General features: G+C 41.3%; 1 long non-coding RNA gene across 1 annotated transcript in view; it reads right to left on the reverse strand.

The window, feature by feature from the left end:
- Window positions 1-5,427: 5,427 nt before the first annotated feature.
- LOC133223271 (uncharacterized) overlaps window positions 5,428-18,652 on the reverse strand; it is a 49,842-nt gene continuing 36,617 nt past the window's right edge. Inside the window, exons 2-4 of the long non-coding RNA XR_009728513.1 lie at window positions 8,491-8,595; window positions 8,126-8,406; window positions 5,428-5,826 (exon numbers count right to left, since the gene is read on the reverse strand). This is a non-coding gene — a long non-coding RNA (uncharacterized LOC133223271). The remainder of the gene's footprint in view (window positions 5,827-8,125; window positions 8,407-8,490; window positions 8,596-18,652) is intronic.

Consider the following 18,652-nt stretch of genomic DNA (forward strand, 5'->3'; position numbering starts at 1 on the left):
AAGTAGGTTTTACATGATGATAGCACAAAGCACTTTCCCATGGGAACAAAATTTGTGTTGTGGCCTTCAGTGCTGCAACCTTAAAAACTAGTTTTGCCTTTTGGAAGTGCTTAGTATTTTCATCCTTGGAGGATACCAGTGCTTGTGGGCCATGTTTTGTTACTGTGATTTCATCTGGAATAGTGCAGTAGCTTTCTGTGTTCACCCCATGTTAATGAATTTACCCCATCCCACAGCAAGCCCTATATTAATCTAAGTAAGTTTTTGTTTCCAAATAGTCCTACAAGCACCCCCAGCAATGATCAGTTTAATGACTTATTTATGCTGACTGGGAATATCTATACTCCCCCAGACTCTTTGGGCCACGGATACTCAGAACCAGCTTTACAAATGTTATCTACTATTTACTTTCTTGCATTTTCCCATATAGAAATAGACACTGTTCAGCATTACCAATGTGACTGCACGCTCTGCAGTTGAAGGATCCAACAAGAGCAGCAGGGAAAGCTTGGGGAGCTGTGAAATGGCTGGGAAGGTGAGGCTGCCCTGGCTCCTGAGAGGAGCAGGAAGGCAGTCTGATCTCCGGCATCAACAGCTGGAACTACTCTTGCCTCCCTGATAGCAGAGCTGTGTAAGATACTGAGGGCTCCCCCACCAGAGGAACAAAGGAAGTGAGGAGAACAACAGTGAGCAAAAGATAGGTTATGCCAGGAGGAAGTCTGGATTAAGCAGCCAGATTTCCTCTACATGTCTCACTGTGAAATGACACATAAAAACACAAGCTCTTTCCCTTCACTTCCAAACTCATCTCTCACTCAGAATGGTTCCCCAAGACCACAACGAGTTTCTCTGAAATGTTTTCAGGTTTTTCTGGGTGGAACTGCTGGGGCTTGGGGAAGTGCCCTCAGCTGGGCTTGGGTGCCTATCAATCAGGCTTGCCTGGTGGACCTGGTGTTCAAGCCGTGGGATTGAAGTAGTGGGTTCGCACACTCAATTCACAAACAGTCTCTGACCTTCTGGGACACCTTGATTTTAAAGTCAGGACCCATCCCCTGGAGGACCAGATGAGCACGCAGTACAATTTGCAAAGCCCTGATCAAAACCATAAAACTTCATCAGGTTCCTACTCCTCAATTTTCAAATCTCCTTTTAGTATCTTTGGCACCTCATTACTGAGGTCTGGGGGTTATTTGCCCCACCACCTCCCTTGTTTTTCTTGCAACCAGTCTGGAAATAAATTGGGTAAGATAGATTCATTGTGACCCTCCCAAAGTAAAGCAAAGACATGTCTCTCCCTCTTGCAGACCACACTTCTTGCAGGGTTATCCTTCTACCTCCATCCTCACAGGACCCATTAACATTATCACAGACCAATAACTAGCTTGGCACACACCCATCCATCCATCCATCCATATATATGAATTTCCTATACTTTTTTTAGACCATATCTGTTTGTACACACTCAATATATGAGATCACAGAGAAGAAAGAAAAAAAAACACAACTCAAACCAAACCAAACCAAACACAGCCCTTAATGCTTTGTTTTCTCCCACAATCGTTAAGTGTTAAACCAACATCTGGATGCTCTATAAATGTGTTATTTAAGGAGAGAGAGTTCCCCAGAAGTGTTTATTTGCAATGTCTTCGTCCCTGTGGCAGAGTGGCTTTTTGACATGAGGCTCATTGGCAGCTCATTGCATTGAAGTGACTCTTTTGTAGTCTCTGTGTCTGTACAATTGCCAGAGCCAGAAGATTACCACATTAAAAATACACGTCAGTCTCGTTAAGGAGCGGTGTCTAGCAACATCCGGCAGGGAGCTTGCTGGTGGAAGCCTTGGTTTAAAGGCAGGATTCACTCGCTCAGATGGGGAGTGAGCTTGTGGATTCCTAGCACAGTTATCCTTCTGCCTTTTTCTTCAGTGGAAAGTGTGAGTTTGCATAGTGAGGAGGGAGGGATACTTAAGGCATCTTTTACTTTGCTACTTGATCTGGTCCTTGGGCTATGGCGTGACTTCCTCTGCACAGGCCCTGTTCTGCAAGATGATGGGGAGAGAAGTGTTGTGGCTGCTTAGAAAGTAGTTAGCATGCTGCATGTTTCAGCTTCAGTCCCTTTTTCACTTTGAAAATGTAACCCTGCAGGTATTCAGGGGGAGATGGGGAGCTAGTTACCACCATGCCTCATCACGTTCATGACACCAAAGGTGGTAGATATGGGGTGGGAAGGTGTAGGGCATGGCCCCACAGGAGGCATGCAGGCAGTTTCCACTGCTCATATCCAGTAAAAATACCTGAAAAAAAACTGTGGAGAACCTCTGATTTTTGCCTAGTACTTGACAGACCTCTCCTGCATGGACATCCATTCCCATGGCAGCCTTAAACCGTCCTTAAGGATGTGGAAGCCTAAGGCTGAGCAGTAGAATCAAATGGCACAGATAGATAGGAATCCGTCTTTCCATGTTTTTTCTCCACCACCTTATGGAGGAGAAGAAGAGCAATGATGTGCTCCATGAACCTAGGAAATGGCTCTGGGGTATGTTACTGGCCATGAGCATGGCCAGAATTTAGAGATGAAGCATCAGTGACTTGCAAGGCAATAATTCTCCTGGGCATCCTGTAAAACAATTTAACAAGCTAAATAAAGTAGTGTAAAAGCATTTCACTTCTTTCTGGCTTGTCACAGCAATGTTGGACTTCAAGGAATGGCAGGACAGACTGCTGGGAAAAAAGGAAATGAGTTGCATGGAAGAAAGAAAACCCAATCACATTGCTGTGAACAGGATTTCAGCTTGAATTCTACATGTGATTTGAAATATATGGTTATATTTTCAAACGTGCAGTACAAAACTAATTGAAAACATGTCAGCTTCATTAAACTGAAGCTGGGTGGCAAGGGAAGATAGGACATGCTGGATGGAAACACTTCTGTTAAGTGTGGCTGTTTATAGGAGATGAGATGCTGCTGTCCTCAGTCAGCGATAATTTTTGAAAACCTTATAGGGGATGGAAGCAGAGCAACTAGTGAACTGCAAACGTTAATAAAGGAGCTTCAAAATAAGCTCAAGTGTGCTGTTTTCCCCAGCATTCAGATGGTGCATGTTCTTGTTATGTGCAAGGACAGGGCAAGAGCTGCTCTGGGCTTGTGGTGTTGAAGGAAGATCTTTTTTCTGACGTCTACTGCTGTCAGTATAAAAGGAGGAAACAACTTGTCAGCCTGCTCTGGCCTTTCAGGAAAAGGACCATTTATACGATAGGTGTAGCTTGTCCTGTAAATAATAACAACAACAATAACTTAAAAAGATAAAGGTGATAAATAGAAAGAGAAAGATAAATAGAAAGATGAATAGAAATAGAAATCGTAACCCCTCTTTAATTAGTCTTAGGTCAAGGGAAGAATTTGGACAGAATCAGGGCTCATGCAAAGCCTGCTTTTTATTATCTCCAGTGCAGACAGTCTCCATGCTTCGGAGAAAAATTAAGAAAAGAAGAAATTTTGTGTGATTAGATTTTCTTCTGTTTTTTTTCTTTTTGACCCCCAACATACCTGAAATCACATAATTTTGCAATACCACTGTCATGTATTATAAAGTAGTCTAGCTACAGCCAGATGTGCTGCAGGGAAAGGACTTTTGTCATCTCTTTTGGTATTGGCTTTAGAGGGAACCTGCAAAACTCGGTCTCATAGAGCAAACAGGGGCACTCATAGAATACCTCATAGAGGTACTCAGAAAGGCTGCAGTCTTTCTGAGTGCCCATCACTCTCTCTTGATGGACCTCCTTCATAAACCAACTTTTTCACAGCCTTTCAACAGTATCTATCTGGTATAAAACCACTCGCCACATATTGCGTCAACTATGCTGGATGTAGTGCCTAAACTGTAGAGGTTTTATATAGAAAAATGATGAGTATTTGAGCACACACATACCCCATCTCAGAGCTCAGGATACAAAGCTCTGCTTCCTTTTCTTCTTTTCTATTCCTATAGTGCCCTTGAAAAACATTTGACTAAGAAAGTCATACTAGGTTGGCAGCAGATTCAGTTCCAGCCACACCTGTGGTGGCACACTTTGCACAGATTTAACCAGGTTAAATCTGCACTGTTCTCACAGAAGCAAAATTCTGCCATTTCCACTGAGAAAGCTGGAAGCAAGCTGAAAGATTCCTCTTTGATCAACATCTTTCTTCTGTTTTGAGATGAAAGCAAAACCAAATGGGAATTAATAATGTGCTTCTGCTTCCCCACTTTTTTGTTGTTTTTAAATGCAACACCATGTAAGTAAGTTTTGCTTGTGCAGTTCTGAGAGGAAAGCCCTCTGGAAAATTTGGAAAAAGTGTGTTTTCTCAATGGTGGCCATTATTTTCTTTCAAGATTTCTAACAATTTCTAATAACCCAATTTAAGTACAGGAAGGAGAATTTCATTCTCCTAACAACTTATCACTGAAACATTTCTAACATAATCATGTATCCCAAACCCCTGGAAATCCAGCTGTAGATGGAAAATCAGTCCATTCTCCAACTTTCACACAAAGGCATCTGATAAATTTTCTGATATACTTCCCATTTGTCCTGGGTTTAGCAGTAGCAGTCGATTTTTTCTCCTTCTTAGTAGCTGATGCAGTGTTGTGTTTTGACTTTCATCCTGGGAATAGCGCTGATAACACTGATGTTTTCAGTTGTTGCTAAGTCATGTTTACTCTGACCAAGGACTTTGTGAGTCTCATGCTCTGCCAGGGAGGAGGAGAGGCCGGGAGGAAGCAGAGACAGGACACCTGACCCAAGCTAGCCAAAGAGGTACTCCATACCACAGCACGTCATGCCTGGGGAGGTAACTGGGAGTTACCTAGAAGGGCATGGGCTCTCTTTTGGGATCGGGCTCATTTTGGTGGGTGGTATCGTATTCTCTTCCCTTGTTATTTTCTCTTATCATTATTATTATTGATGGTAGCAGCAGTGATTTGTGTTATACCCTAGTTACTGGACTGCTCTTATCTCAACCTGTGGGAGCTACATTCTTTCAATTCTCCCCCCATCCCTCGGGGGGGGGGGGGGGGGAAGGAAAGAAAGAGGGAGGAAGGGGGGGAAGTGAGTGAGTGAATGAGCTGTGTGGCTGGGTTTAAACCACAACACCATTTTGCTTTCCTACTCAAGATTTCTACAGGGTATGTGTATGTCAAAATTGCAGTAAACAACTTGAAAAAAATAATTCATTCCCTTGCTCTAGGTGTGATACCCCTATTTAATTCCCAAAAGCAGCGTGCTTCTTTTTTTCTCCTGGGAATAGCGACACAAAAAAAAATAAAATAAAATAAACTCAACTTGGGCCACTGCTTTGCCTTTATTACTGGTGATAAAAGAAGTTGATAAGACTTGAGACTGTAACTGTGGGTTATCTATTTCACTGCTGCAATAAATAACTTGCCAAAACCATGGAGTCACATATATTAAATTTCTCCTGTGATCATTCACATTGACTGTTCTATCACACTTGTTTTCCCTCTACCACAGAGGCAGCATTCAACAAATGTCTTTCATTCTGCCAATTTACTCCCTAAGCTGGCAAGTTCCATCAATTTGTGGCTTTTTGCACTCTGCACTCAGAAGGAGAAAGCTGGAGTGATATAAGAAAAGTCCTCAAAGTGGTCCTTGTCCTTCAGTACGATGGCATCATTTATACAGTCCTACACCTTTGGAGACTCTTCTTCCTACTTGCATCCAATATGCCATTTTGCATTATTGGCATAAGAATAAACATGCCTGGGGTTTCAAATGCTGGGATTTTCCATCTTAGCAGTCAAATGTCTTGAATGGGAACAACAAGTAACATCTGCAAGTAACAGTTTGAAAATCAGACAATTTGTGAGAGGGGACAAAACATGTGATGATGGCTTTTTTGCTCATTTTCCTTATTTTCCTTATGCTCATTTGCTTATTTTCCACTACCTATCATGATTAAACTGTTACTTAATTATACATTTTCTTAATGTAACTTTGGAACAAACTTTTAAGCAACCATGGACTATCATGCTTTTGAAAGAATTTGAAATCAAACAGCTTTTTGGTAAAATTACATTTATATGCATGGTCAATGGTTTAAGAAACTATTGAAAGACCGGCTCAGGCCTTGCACCTCTTTGAGGCACCATTCCTTGTACTTCATGGCTTTGCTGAAGCAATTTTGTTTATTCTAAATTGTATCTTTGATCATGTTTTAAATTAAGACCACAGATTAGCTGCTGTCAAACTCTCAGACCTCTTCTACCTGCAGCTCTTCACTGCCAAAAGCTCCAATATATGTGTAGTGACTTTGTGAAGACATTAAAAAAAGCATGTTTAAATAGCGAGTTCTGAGCTTGACTTCACCGTGGCAGTCAACATGTTTTCAAACAACAAAAGCATTCTCTCATTTCTTCCAAACCGTTGGATTCAGCTCCTTCTAATCATGTAGGGCTATAAGACCTATAGGGGAATCAGTGTGTAACAGTTTCATCCAGTCCTTTTTGATATTCCTTCAGTGAAATAAAGGGAGAAATAAAGTCTTTGCTGACTTCCACTAATGAATTCATAGTACATAAAAAAATACATCACAGTCCCATGTTAAAGCAAGAAAGCCTATGGGCAAAATGTCTGTAAAGAGGGTACACCACATTTAGCTTGCAGTTGTGATTACAAAAGCATGCAGTTGTCTGAGCAGAGAAAGAGCACCCTGTGCAACAAGCTGTGAGGCTCCCAGGGTTGAAAGTACGATTTCACCAAGTATGAGGGTATCATCATCAGACAGGAGGCAGTAAGTTTATAGTTATAAGTCTCTGCAACATTTTTAATTACTTATCAGCTTGGTTCATGGCTTGCTGGATTTTAGAGTTGTACCGCTAAGGCTGTGATTTCCTTAAGCCTATACTAGCTGGTTTATAGTACTAAACTTAACTCTGTTCCTAAGGGGCTTCTAGGATGTTCATGCTTTCAGAGTCTGAAAATTCAGCCAAATCTCTGTCAACAGGCCAATGGTCAAAAAGCATTTCTTCTAGATTTTTTTTGAAACCTCATAGCTGATGGAGCTACCAAGTTTCCGCTAGTTATCTCTGTCATATATTCAGTAAGTATTAATATTTCTAATACCATCTCCAGATCTTGGGCTTACACTGCATCATGGAAGGAGCCCCTTTACATGGTTCTGGAGCTCAATTTAGAGATGGTCAAACTCTGCAGTATTTAGGGCTTTGTGAATTTGGCAAAGTCTGTTTCATGTTCACAGACTTTGCTTGCTAATTTAGGGTAGAAAAGTGTATGTCACTGCCATTCCAAATCACATTGTTTTTGTCCAAGGTACACAGTTTACAGAAAAACAATTACATTTTTTTCTACCTCAGGGAGTGCAGAACACCTCTCAAACTACACACCAGCACAAACAGGCACTCTATTTATTGACTTATGTCTATATAGTTCCCCCACACACTTTATAAAGTGCATGTTTTTCACCTGTTCTCTAGGGTTTCTTTTACTTCCCCCTTGCCCCATTTTTCAGAATTTAAGTGAAACATAAACTGAACCACATTTTGATTTCAGTAGACTAGGTAAGACTGAGTAGATTGCAGCTAGGGGTATCTCCACTATCCTGTTTTATCCCCCAACTAAATTAAATGATTATGTGCTCAAGTACTGGGAAGTTGCACCTTCTGGAGAAAAACAGAGAAAACAAGTATGCACGTTAAGCCTTTAGGGATATATTTTTTTTACTCAGTGCATCCACCAAAAAAATAAAGTGCGTCAGGTTTCCTGATACAGTCAGGGCTGGCTCAATTAACTTCATAGTTTTTTCCTTCAGCTATTTCTCCTGCTTTAAGAGCCTACACCGCAAGCCCTGAAGGAAAAGAGTCAAACCTAGCCCTAGTCACACTACCAGCAGCACTCGTATCCATCATTAGCCATTAATCAAGCTAAATGTCACATGCTTTTTTTTTCTGCTCAGAAAATTATCAGTCATTTCACGTTCTGGAATGCATCAAAACCAGAACAAGGATGAATATATTTTTTCACTTTCATTAAGTAGTGGATATGGTCCCATCCAGCACCACTGCAAGGGAGCAGCCTCCCTAGTGAGACTAGGGGGACATGTACCCACTTACCTACCGTCTGTCCAAAGAGTTGCCAGGACTGACATGTTTATTCGCAATATTTGCAATCAAAGGATTTGCCACATTTTTTTTTCAGAAGGGAAGCTACTGCAGTGGAAGTGGTGTGAGACAGGAGGATGATTCACAGCTTTATTTAGGCGCCGTTGTTTTCTCAGTCAGCTCAGCAAGCAATATATCATCTCGTGCCTTAGATGGGGCTACGTCATACTCTCACATGAAGCATCTTCATTTGCCTTGCTTCATGTTTTGCCTGCTAAACTCCAGCCTGTCAACTGGGAGCAGAAGGTAATTAAGCCAGAGGGTCAGAGCATTGCATCCGTTTTCTTTTTCAAGACAATTTGTCTTTCTGAACTGACCATTTACATCATGCACTGTGATCTCAGTGCTGATATGAGCTCAAGTCGCTTGCAAAAACCTGTGCCCTTTCTTCAGAAGATAATAAGTACCAGACCTCTGAGCATCTGATTAAAAGAAGAGAGAAGCTGCTGTCTGTTCCCCTATTCCCTTGGGTGCCTGTCCAGTCATTGGAGAGCAGACAGACCACATGCACCCATCCACACCACATGATGGTACATGCTGTGTTGAGAGATATAACATCATGGCAGTCCCTGAATGACTGAAATCTCTAATAGAGAGAGGCACTGCCATCTAAGTGGTAAGGGGAAAACAAATAGATGCATCAAATTTGCCATTTGAGTAATTAGTTAAACTAAGTGCAGTTATACTTTCTTTAGTAGTTTTAATTTCTGCTTTAGTGGGTATGGATATAACAAGTTTAAACCTAAACTTTACCAACACTTTACCTAATGACTCTTGTTTCCAATGGTTTTGGCTTTGGATCTGCAAATGAGCAAAGAGCTGCTGTTAAAGGAGAATGGGGGTGGAAAAAAAATGCTTGCCAGTCAAGACTGGAGCTGGCATCAGGTAGAGAAGTCCTTTTTGAACAAAAGGTGAAGCATTGAAAAAGATCTGAAAATGTGGGCAAAACTTCCCATTTTTTTGGCCTTTTCAATTTGCATAATTGTTTGGATAATCTAAAAAAATACATTTTGGATGGAAAAAGAGTTTTGACCACAATTATTTTTCCTTAGGTTTATACTGATGCTTTCACTAATATTATACCATCCTAAATTTTATGAATGTTTCTGATTGAGCCATCCTCTCTGAAAACATAATGTTTGTTTTGCAGTGTTCAGAATGAGTGGATTGGTTTACAGCTAATGAAGCAGAGAAAGGCAAAGGAATAACATACTGTAGAAAACATGATCAGCCTACTGCCTGTAGAAAAAGTGACAAGCTTATTGCTTAATGCCTCCACATTACTACCTGCGTGCTTTCATCCCATTGAGCCCTTTTCTGCATGCAGCAGAGGGCAGGATTTTGTCCTGTGGATGTGAGGTTTTTCCTAAAGCCAGTCTTCAAGTATACTGATAAAATGTCAGTGGTGTCATTGTACTGATCTTTCAAATCACTGGTGAATGTTTACAAGTATCTAAAAATATATATATAAATAGTTTCAAAATAATTACATGTACAGGAAAATGGAATAGTCACTCTAGAATTTAATAGATGTCCTGGGTTCAGCAGTAGCAGTCATTTTTTTCTCCTTCTTGGCAGCTGGTGCAGGTCTGTGTTTTGACTTTCGGCCTGGGAATAGAGCTGATAACAATGATGTTTTTAGTTACTACTCAAATGTTTAGATTGTCCATAAGACTTCGTGAGTCTCATGCTCTGCCAGGGAGGAGGAGAGGCCGGGAGGAAGCAGAGACAGGACACCTGACCCAAACTAGCCAAAGAGGTATTCAATACCACAGCACATCATGCCCAGTATATAAACTGGAGGCAGTTACCCAGAAGGGCATAGGCTCTCTTTTGGGGTCAGGCTCTTTTTGGCGGGTGGTATTATATTCTCTTCCCTTGTTATTTTCTCTTATCATTATTATCATTGGTGGCAGCAGTAGTGATTTGTGTTATACCTTAGTTACTGGACTGTTCGTATCTCAGCCTGTGGGAGTTACATTCTTTCAGTTCTCCTCCCCATCCCTCCAGGAGCAAGAAGGGGGGGGTAGTAGAAACTGTGTGGCTGACTGGGTTTAAACCAGGACAATAGAACAAATATTCATTAGCTTTGCAATAAGAAAATGTGTTCTCTCCTTAAAAATGTGCAGTATATCTTTCACTATTACAGCAAAATTTCTCAGTAGAAAGAGAGGAAAGTTTTGGTGGGACTTTCTCACCTACTCCAAAGATAAAGCTGAATCTTCTGCTATTTTCCACCAGTAACTTTCTTCTCCAGTGATTCCCTTACACCTGTGTTGAAGATGGGCCCTCCCAACAGAACATTCTTTTGTCATTTCCTAAGTATGTTTCTGAACTTTTGTCTCTTGCAGTGATACCTCTTCAGATGGCATAGTTCAGGCAGATCAGACTTGGTACTGTGGTAAATGTATGCTGGAGAAGATGCAAAGAAGATGCCCTCTGGTTGAACGCACACAGAATACTAACTATATACTAACTTTAACAGGAATAAAACCAGACATTGATTTTGCTGTCCCAGTACAATTTGAAGTTTGTTTTATAATCTACAGCTCCCTTTCCTGCAGCTATAATTGCTTGAGTGGTGGTTCATTAATATAGCTGCCTGATACATGATGCAAGTAACATAATTACAGCTCAAGACCTCATCCTGTATCATTAGCAGGAGCTTTTCCGTTTAATGCTGAGAATTATTCAAGTGAAGAATTGCTTTCTATGACCTGTCATAAATAACGGACCATTATAATCAAAACCCCAGCCATGATTTATATGGGCTGTTTGCTCAGGCTGTCAGGACTGAGCCTCTCAATATCTACTGTTGCTGAGGGATTTTTGTGGAAGTAGATCTAGCTTAATCAAAGACTTGCTGCTTCTAATAAGCTTTAGAAAAGCAGCAAGAAACAAAACCAATCCTGTCTGAATGGATTTCTCCTACTCGTCATGTTTGCTCCAGTCTTGGATTATTAATTACTATGACTGTGATATGCTTTGATTTATTTAAATCAAAGCATGCTCCTTTGGCTTTGGTTGCTCTCAGTTTAACTTTAAATAGACATTGATACAAAACACAGTGATATATAAAGAACATCTGGCTTTGATAAGTGACATCCGGAGATGCATGGGACTACCGAATGCAGAAGCTCCAAAAATATCTGCAGGTTACTTTGCATTGTTATACACACATTTATTTTGCTTACAATAGTAAAACAAAAGCATTTATGAAAATTTCCACATGAGCACCTGGAAATCATAAGAAACAAAAAAAGGCGTCTTGTAAAAGTTTATTGAACAAAGACTGGGAGACTGTTTCATACTCATGAAGTCCCCAGTTACTAAACTGATTCTGAAAAGGACATTAAAGTACACATAATTATGGCTATATTTAAAAGGAACATAATTGTTGATACTTCCTCCTCAATTGGCTACAATGAAATGAAAATCCCAAACCCACAAACTTACTTAACATATGCTGAAAATTTACCCTTTAAGCAGGAATCCTGGGCAGTATTTTTCATTGCCAGTTCTGCAGCCTTGGTGCAGTTCTAGAGACAGGACATGTTCCTTATCTGCTAAGCATAGCAAACTGGGGTGCTCTGAGGAACTGAGAGGACACATTTTTTATATCCTAAATATCAAATAGCACGCCACTTTTAAAATGCCTACAGACTGAGACAGAGGGTTAATGCCCAGGTATCTCCCAGACTTCAGTGATGCCTTGCCATGCTATAGTATGCCTTTAGCCTCCCCAGCACACACTGGAGTACTTCACTGTTGGGGTAAGCCAGAAGAGGCTCAGGATATTTTGTCAGCTTTAGGGCTATGGCCAAATGTCTAGGGTTGTGAACTATGACAGAAAGTGGGAGGTAGGATGAGCCTGGAGCAGATGGTTTGAAGGCAGGAGCAGGGTTAAGGTTTTGGTGCTGGCTCATGACATCTTAACCTACACTGTTGTAACTTGCTTCTTTTTCTAATGAAATTGAAGGGGACTCTGGCCTAAATGTGGTCTCATGGGCATAAAACTCTGGATTTAGTTTCACCTTTAATATTGTTCTTACCTTTTTATGTTGCAAAATGCTAACAGGACTTACAGAACTTTGTTGAAATAAAGATTAAAAAGATATATTTAATACACCTGACATTCCTATCAAACCCCTCAGTTTCTTTCTTTGCTTTATATCAAGAAACTGTCTTAGACAAAAATCTATCAAACAGCATAAATGGTCAGTGTTTCCTTGACTTTAGAAGTCTTAGGTACAAAGGGTTAAGTTGTGAATGGTTGTTGGGGTGGAATTTCTAATATGTAGCATTATTTTCTTGTTTCAAGGTCTCCAAGGTACAGGGGCTAGTCTCTGTGTATGTAACTCAAATACCTTTCCGCTGTCAAAGGTAAAGGAGAAATGCAGAAAGTGGGACACTTTGCAGAAGCACTCCCATATGGTGCTGGCCAAGAATGAATTTTTTTGCTAAACAACAACTCGTTTAATGTGCACTACACAATCAATAACTGATAAGAATCCCAAGAGCAGGACAGGAAAGTCCTGTAAGATAACTCCAGCAGTTCACAAAGGCAAAAGCTGCCAGGAGAATAAAAATGTGCTGTGGGGTTCACTACCCATCACCGATTTTTTTCTGAAGTCATGAAACCTCTGCATAGTCAGTTGACCACATCATGTCCTGGAGAGCTATTCTCATTTTGAAGAAACTATTGGTTTCTCTGCAAATTGTTTAGCCTCTGAACTAATTAGCCTGCTTTATGAAGTTATTAATGTTATGAACAAGAGGAGCGAAATTAAGAGCTAGACAAACTAGAAATAGTTTTTCTGAAATCCATTGCAACATATTATCTTCTTCCAGATCTGAATTTGGCTTGCAATTTACATATAAAGTTAAGTCCATACTGCTTGGATGTTTAGAGACAAACAGAAATTAAAGAGGCAGAGAATTTGTCTAACATGAGGCCCTGGGATACAGAAAAATACAGCTCCCATTATTTGCTGGTACCCAAGATCTGCTGCTTAACTTAAACTGCTGTCAGCCGTCCTTGGCACAGAGCTGTCATCCCAATCAGTCTGTGATCTATTCTCTGTCACCCTGCATCTGGAGTCTCCTCTCTGATACTGGAACAACTTCAGAAGCACACCTGAAGACCTGAATTTAAAATGCAATTAATAAATAAAAGGGAATCAGATCATGAAAATACACACCACCTTATTTTTGCTCAGATGTTTTTATAGGGTCTTTTACAGTATTAACAGTACAACAGAATACCTTGTAAAAACAACTGGTTACTTTTACTTACCCCTACCCTAAACAAATTCAGTATCATTGCCTTAGTGCAAGACTTTATCGTTTAAAAACAGAGAAGGGTCTAGAACACTTCATTGATTCTCCTCAACTTACAGCATGTTCTCAACATGTATTTGATACCTGTTGTCACATTAAAAAGTTTCAGGACACAAAAATGGGTCAAAAGTGTCAGGTCACATGACTTTACATATGATTGGCCAATAGCACAAGGAGTTGGTTTTGGGCTTTCAAACCATTAAAAAACCACCTCATGCCATACACTTATTTTAGAAAATGAAGAGTGAGAGACCCATCTTTGTTGAAGAGTGATTTTAATTGCTGCCAAGTTGAGGGACTTGTGAAAGAGTACAGAATCACACCAGAAAAAGCTTAAGTGAAATAAATTAGGACTATTCCTGCAAATGGTTAAGAGAAGGTTTTGTCCTGTGAATTCTGGCTTATTTCCTTTGCTATGTGATTGTTTGGGTAAGTAAGGATTTTTCAGAATAACCAAACTAGCTAAGTGCATGCTTACTTAAGTGCTTTGTTCAGTCAGAGACTTAGTGACTCAACAGCCCTAATGCTGTTTAACCCTTTAGTATACTAAAACTACAGTTGTGAACTGTACAGGCCAAGGGTAAGATAGCGGTAGCAAATGATCAGATGTCAGTGCCTGCTGGGCTGAGGCCCCCAGAAATGGGCCACAGTATGGATGAGAAACTTGTAATTGATTTTGTGTGGTAGTCCCACAGATCATTAATTATCTATGCAGTAGTCACTGAAGGGCACGCTCCAAGTTAGGAACTGATGTTTCCAATTTGCTTTGAGAGCTGGGAGCTGAAGCACACTACACCCCAACTGAAAAAAAGATATTAGCAGTGTATGAGGAGGAGTTGAGCCATTTCAGAAGTTGTTGGAATAGAAGCACAGCTCTTTGCACCGTGATTGCTTGTGGTGCACTGGATGTTCATGGTCCCCTCTGCACACCATGCAGCCAAAGCTACATGGAGTGAGTAGTGCTGATCACACAGTGGGTTCAAATGGGGAACCCCAACTGCCCAGGAATCCTGGAAGAGGTCATGAACTGGCATGAAGGAAGGCAGGGATTTCAGAACATTACCTGAGGAGGTGGTTTGTGCCCAAAAGGCTCCACTATACAATGAGTTACCAGTAGGTGAAAAGCACTGTGCTCTGCTTACTAATAGATCCTGTCACATTATAAGAAATCATCAGAAGTGAAAAATTGCTGCATGGAGTCCCCACAACAAGCCAAAGAAGCTGCCAAAGAAGGCGGTGAGTTAAGTCAGTTTTCAGAAGTAAAAAACCATCCTCAAGCCTCAAGACTGCTGAACGACAAAAGTGACCAGTACTTTAACTCTGCATTCACTCACGAATGGTGAAAAATGTCTTGTGAGGTTTTCAAACAGACAAGCTGGTAATGCTGTGGTAACCCATATGAGCTGCTGGACTGGGGCAAGACATCATTGCTCAGTTAGAAAACATTACTGTAAAGACATGTCATGTACATGGCTGTATGCAAAAAAAAAATACCCGAAAAAATGTGCTACCAAAGAACATCAAAACAATGATCAGTGAGGCCAACCTACCGGAACCGAAGTAGCTCAGGTGTTCCTAGACTAGTAAAGTAAGGGTGAGTTATTGGTAGCTCTGTGGGGCCACGAATCACTAGGACATCTTAAGAGAGACAAAACATACAGATGTGTTCATGATGAAGTGATGGACCTGTCCACTGAGGTTGTTACATGAATGCAAAATGTGCCACAGTAACGTGATCCAGGTGAGCAAAGTCTCCCTGGAATAGAAAGTGGTGGCTGGGATATCAGAGTCCTGCCAGGACAACTACTACATGCTCACCGTGGTGGAAGTGACAACCTGGTGGCTGGAAACATGAAAACTACACCAGTGCCCATAACATCATTCTGGACCTCAAAAGGCAAGTTCTCTGGTGATACAGTACCTCAGAAAGAATTAAGTCAGATGATGAGACTAATTTCTAAGATACCCTCATAGACTCCAAGGCCAAGAAACAGCACTGATTGGGTATATGACATCCCCTGTAAGTATTAGAGGATACTTAGACATATAGCTGATGTGGAGCCTAAGCATGCAGTGGTATGGGGTAAGGAGTAGAGATTGTACTGGCTCTGAATGCGATGTAGTTATAATGTTAATTTTCTTCATAGCAGCCCCCATGTAGTCCTGCTTTGTGTTTGTAGTTGAAACAGTGATGGTAACTGGTAACACAACAGTTTTTTGGCTACTGTTGAGTAGGGCTTTAACAGTGTCAAGGCTCTCCAAAGTCAGTAGGCTGGGTGCAGGCAAGAGCATGGAAGAAGACACAACTTGGACAGCTGACCCAAGCTGATCAAAAGGGTATCCTATACCATATGATATTGTAGTAAGCAGTAAAAGCTCATGGAAAGAAGAAGAAAGGAAGTGGGACACATTCAGTTATTACATTTGTCTTCTCAAGCAACCACTGCACATGCTGAGGGCTTGCTTCCCAGCAAGTGTCTGAAAATCCACCTTCTGATGGGAGAAAATGAATGAATTCTTCTTGCTTTGCTTGCCTTCGCAGCTGTTGCTTTGCTTGTTAAACACTCATTATCTCAATCCATGAGTCTTTTCTCCTTCCGTTTTCTTTCCTGGGGAAGGGTACTGAGTGAAAGATAGGGTGATGTTTGGTTGCTGGCCAGGGTCAACCTGCCACTCTAGCCATGGACCCGTTTCTCTGCATCCTAACCATGACTTGCCTGTACCTGGCCTCAGCCCATCTCCACAGAGGAGCCCAACATCCCTGGGCTGGGGCTGCTCCCAGTCACACTATACCCATTGGCTCTACTTCATTGAATTCCTTAGTTAGGTTAAAGGTTGGATAGGGGTGGGCAGTCTCCAGGCACAAATGAAACCAATCAGAGAAATTATAACTGCTTTTGTTACTGCACATCAGCTCTGTTTAGTATGTTCAGTTTCGCGAATCTGTCTGCTTAGCTGTAAATATTTGGGGTGAGGCATCTGCGTTCATTCAATCTATATAATTCCCAGCAGTGTTCAGAGGTGAAGCTGATGCCCAAAGCTGTACAATTGTTGAACAAAACTATGGCAGCTGTGTTTCCAAAGTGAAAATTCACTTATGGCACTGCTAGAACAAAATAGGTTGATACAGGTGGGCCTTAACAGAGAGAGTATTTTGAGTCTACATTTTATTTGATCTTTCTCATTTTCTTTTAGCATGACATCTTTCTAGGAGCTATTTTTTTTCTACTGAACTTTAAGGTTCTGGTCTATCACTTTGACCAGGTGTCAAGCAGGTGCTTTCCAACTTCACAACAGGTTTGCAGTCCTGACACACTACAGTTCAGTCTTAGACAATATATATAGCCTATCTAAATACATACAGTTCACAGACAAGGAAATTCAGGGAAAAGGTGGGGACAAGCACCTGTGTCTGTATTTATTAGCCTAAGGCACTTCATATTATAAGTCAAGCAAGTGTCTGATAGATGCTAAACAAGTTCAGAGTTTGCCAGCTTTTATAACCTCATCTACTCTTTTCAAGATTATATGAAAGCCATGTGATGGAAGATGGGTTTATGTCAGAGAACGCAGGTATGTGTATAAGTCTACCCTTTGTTCTCATCAATGATTGCCTCAACAGCTTGGAGGTGCGATCTGTGAACAGGCATCATAAGGTTGGTGGTCATCTCTTCAAGCCAAGAGGCTCAAGGAGCAGCAAGTAGTGCAGCTTGGTGCTTGGCCAAAAGGGACCTTTGGGTCTGAAGGGTACAAGCAGGCCTAAAAGCAAACTGGAAGCCACTCAAAATTTACTGTCATCTCAGGTAAAGCCTGTCCTGATACTTGACAAAAGTTTTCCAAGAAGCCCCTGTCTGTTTTAACAAGGAGGCTAAGGAAATTCTATAAGGAAAGGTCAGCATTTAATAGTGTGAAGTAGAACAGCATAACCAAGTGGGGCAGGCCAGGTGCTAGCAAAATATGGGGAGGGCTGAAACAATTTGCAGACCACCTTGGAAAGCATGATAAAACTGATAGTAAACACTTGCATTCCTCAAATCAGAAAAGCAGCCTGGGAATCAGTGGGACCACTCAGGGATAAAGGTGTAAAAGGGCACTTGGGGGTAATAAGGTAGTGCCAGACAAAATAGTAACTGCATTATCCATTACCCCCTCCTCCAGAAAGTACTGGAGACTTTACATGTGTGCCTTGCAACAGAGACTGGTCAGAGGAACAAGGTCAGTTTGAGTTACGCTGGACAGATGTGATTAAACAAGTGATTGAATGTCATCACCTGAAAGTCCTGAATGAATTTAGTTGTGAGACTGCAAAACTCCTAGCCAGGGTGTGCCATCTGTCTCTGCAAACTGCTGCTGTGTCAGGCAGCTAGAGGGAAGGGCTGAATGGGTTCCTTGAAGCTGTGGCATAAAGCCAGTCCCATTGATGACTAGGGAGGAAAGAAAGCAGTGAAATATCCAGGCTTGTGGATGACACTGAGCTCTTCTGGGTAGTCAAATGCTTTGATAACAGTGAGAAACTCCATAAGGATCTCTCAACCCAGAGTGAAAGGGTAAAGAGGAGGCAGAGGAGTCCAAGTATATAAACATAAGGAATGTATCTAAGGACAAAACAACCAGAGCCTACTTGCCTCATCCTGAGCTCTGAAATGGCAGTTACAGTCAGAAACCATCCCAAGTTAACATCGATGGTTTTCTGAAACCACAGCTCAGCTGAAATGCCAGCCAGATAGCAAGCCCCTGGGACTTCTACCCACTGGACGTAGCACCAGCAGGTTAAGAACGAGTTAGATAAATTTGTTATCAAGTGCATGTCCCTGTATACTTTGGAAGGACCTTGAAAGTGGCCAGGCTCATGTGCTAAACACACAGATTTCTAATGACAGCACCTTGATGGACTGCTGATGTGAGCACAGCATTTTCTTATGACTCAAATGGAATTCCTAAAGGTTCTCTCAGCCCTAATGAGAAAATCAGCAAAAGGTAGTGTACTTGCACCTAGTTACCCCTGTACCTCGTCAGGTTAAAGCAAAGCCCTGCCTTGATTAGTAGTAATTTCTGACAGGAGATGACAGCAGACACTATTTTATTTGCGTTTGGCAAACTTCTTCCAGTAAATTCATGCATGACAAGTGTAATATCTGA

The sequence above is a fragment of the Neopsephotus bourkii genome, unplaced genomic scaffold, assembly GCF_033783945.1.
Source record: "Neopsephotus bourkii isolate Nb327-2 ecotype Australia unplaced genomic scaffold, CSIRO-AGI_Nbou_v1 NB_1634, whole genome shotgun sequence".
NCBI classification, from domain to species: domain Eukaryota; kingdom Metazoa; phylum Chordata; class Aves; order Psittaciformes; family Psittacidae; genus Neopsephotus; species Neopsephotus bourkii.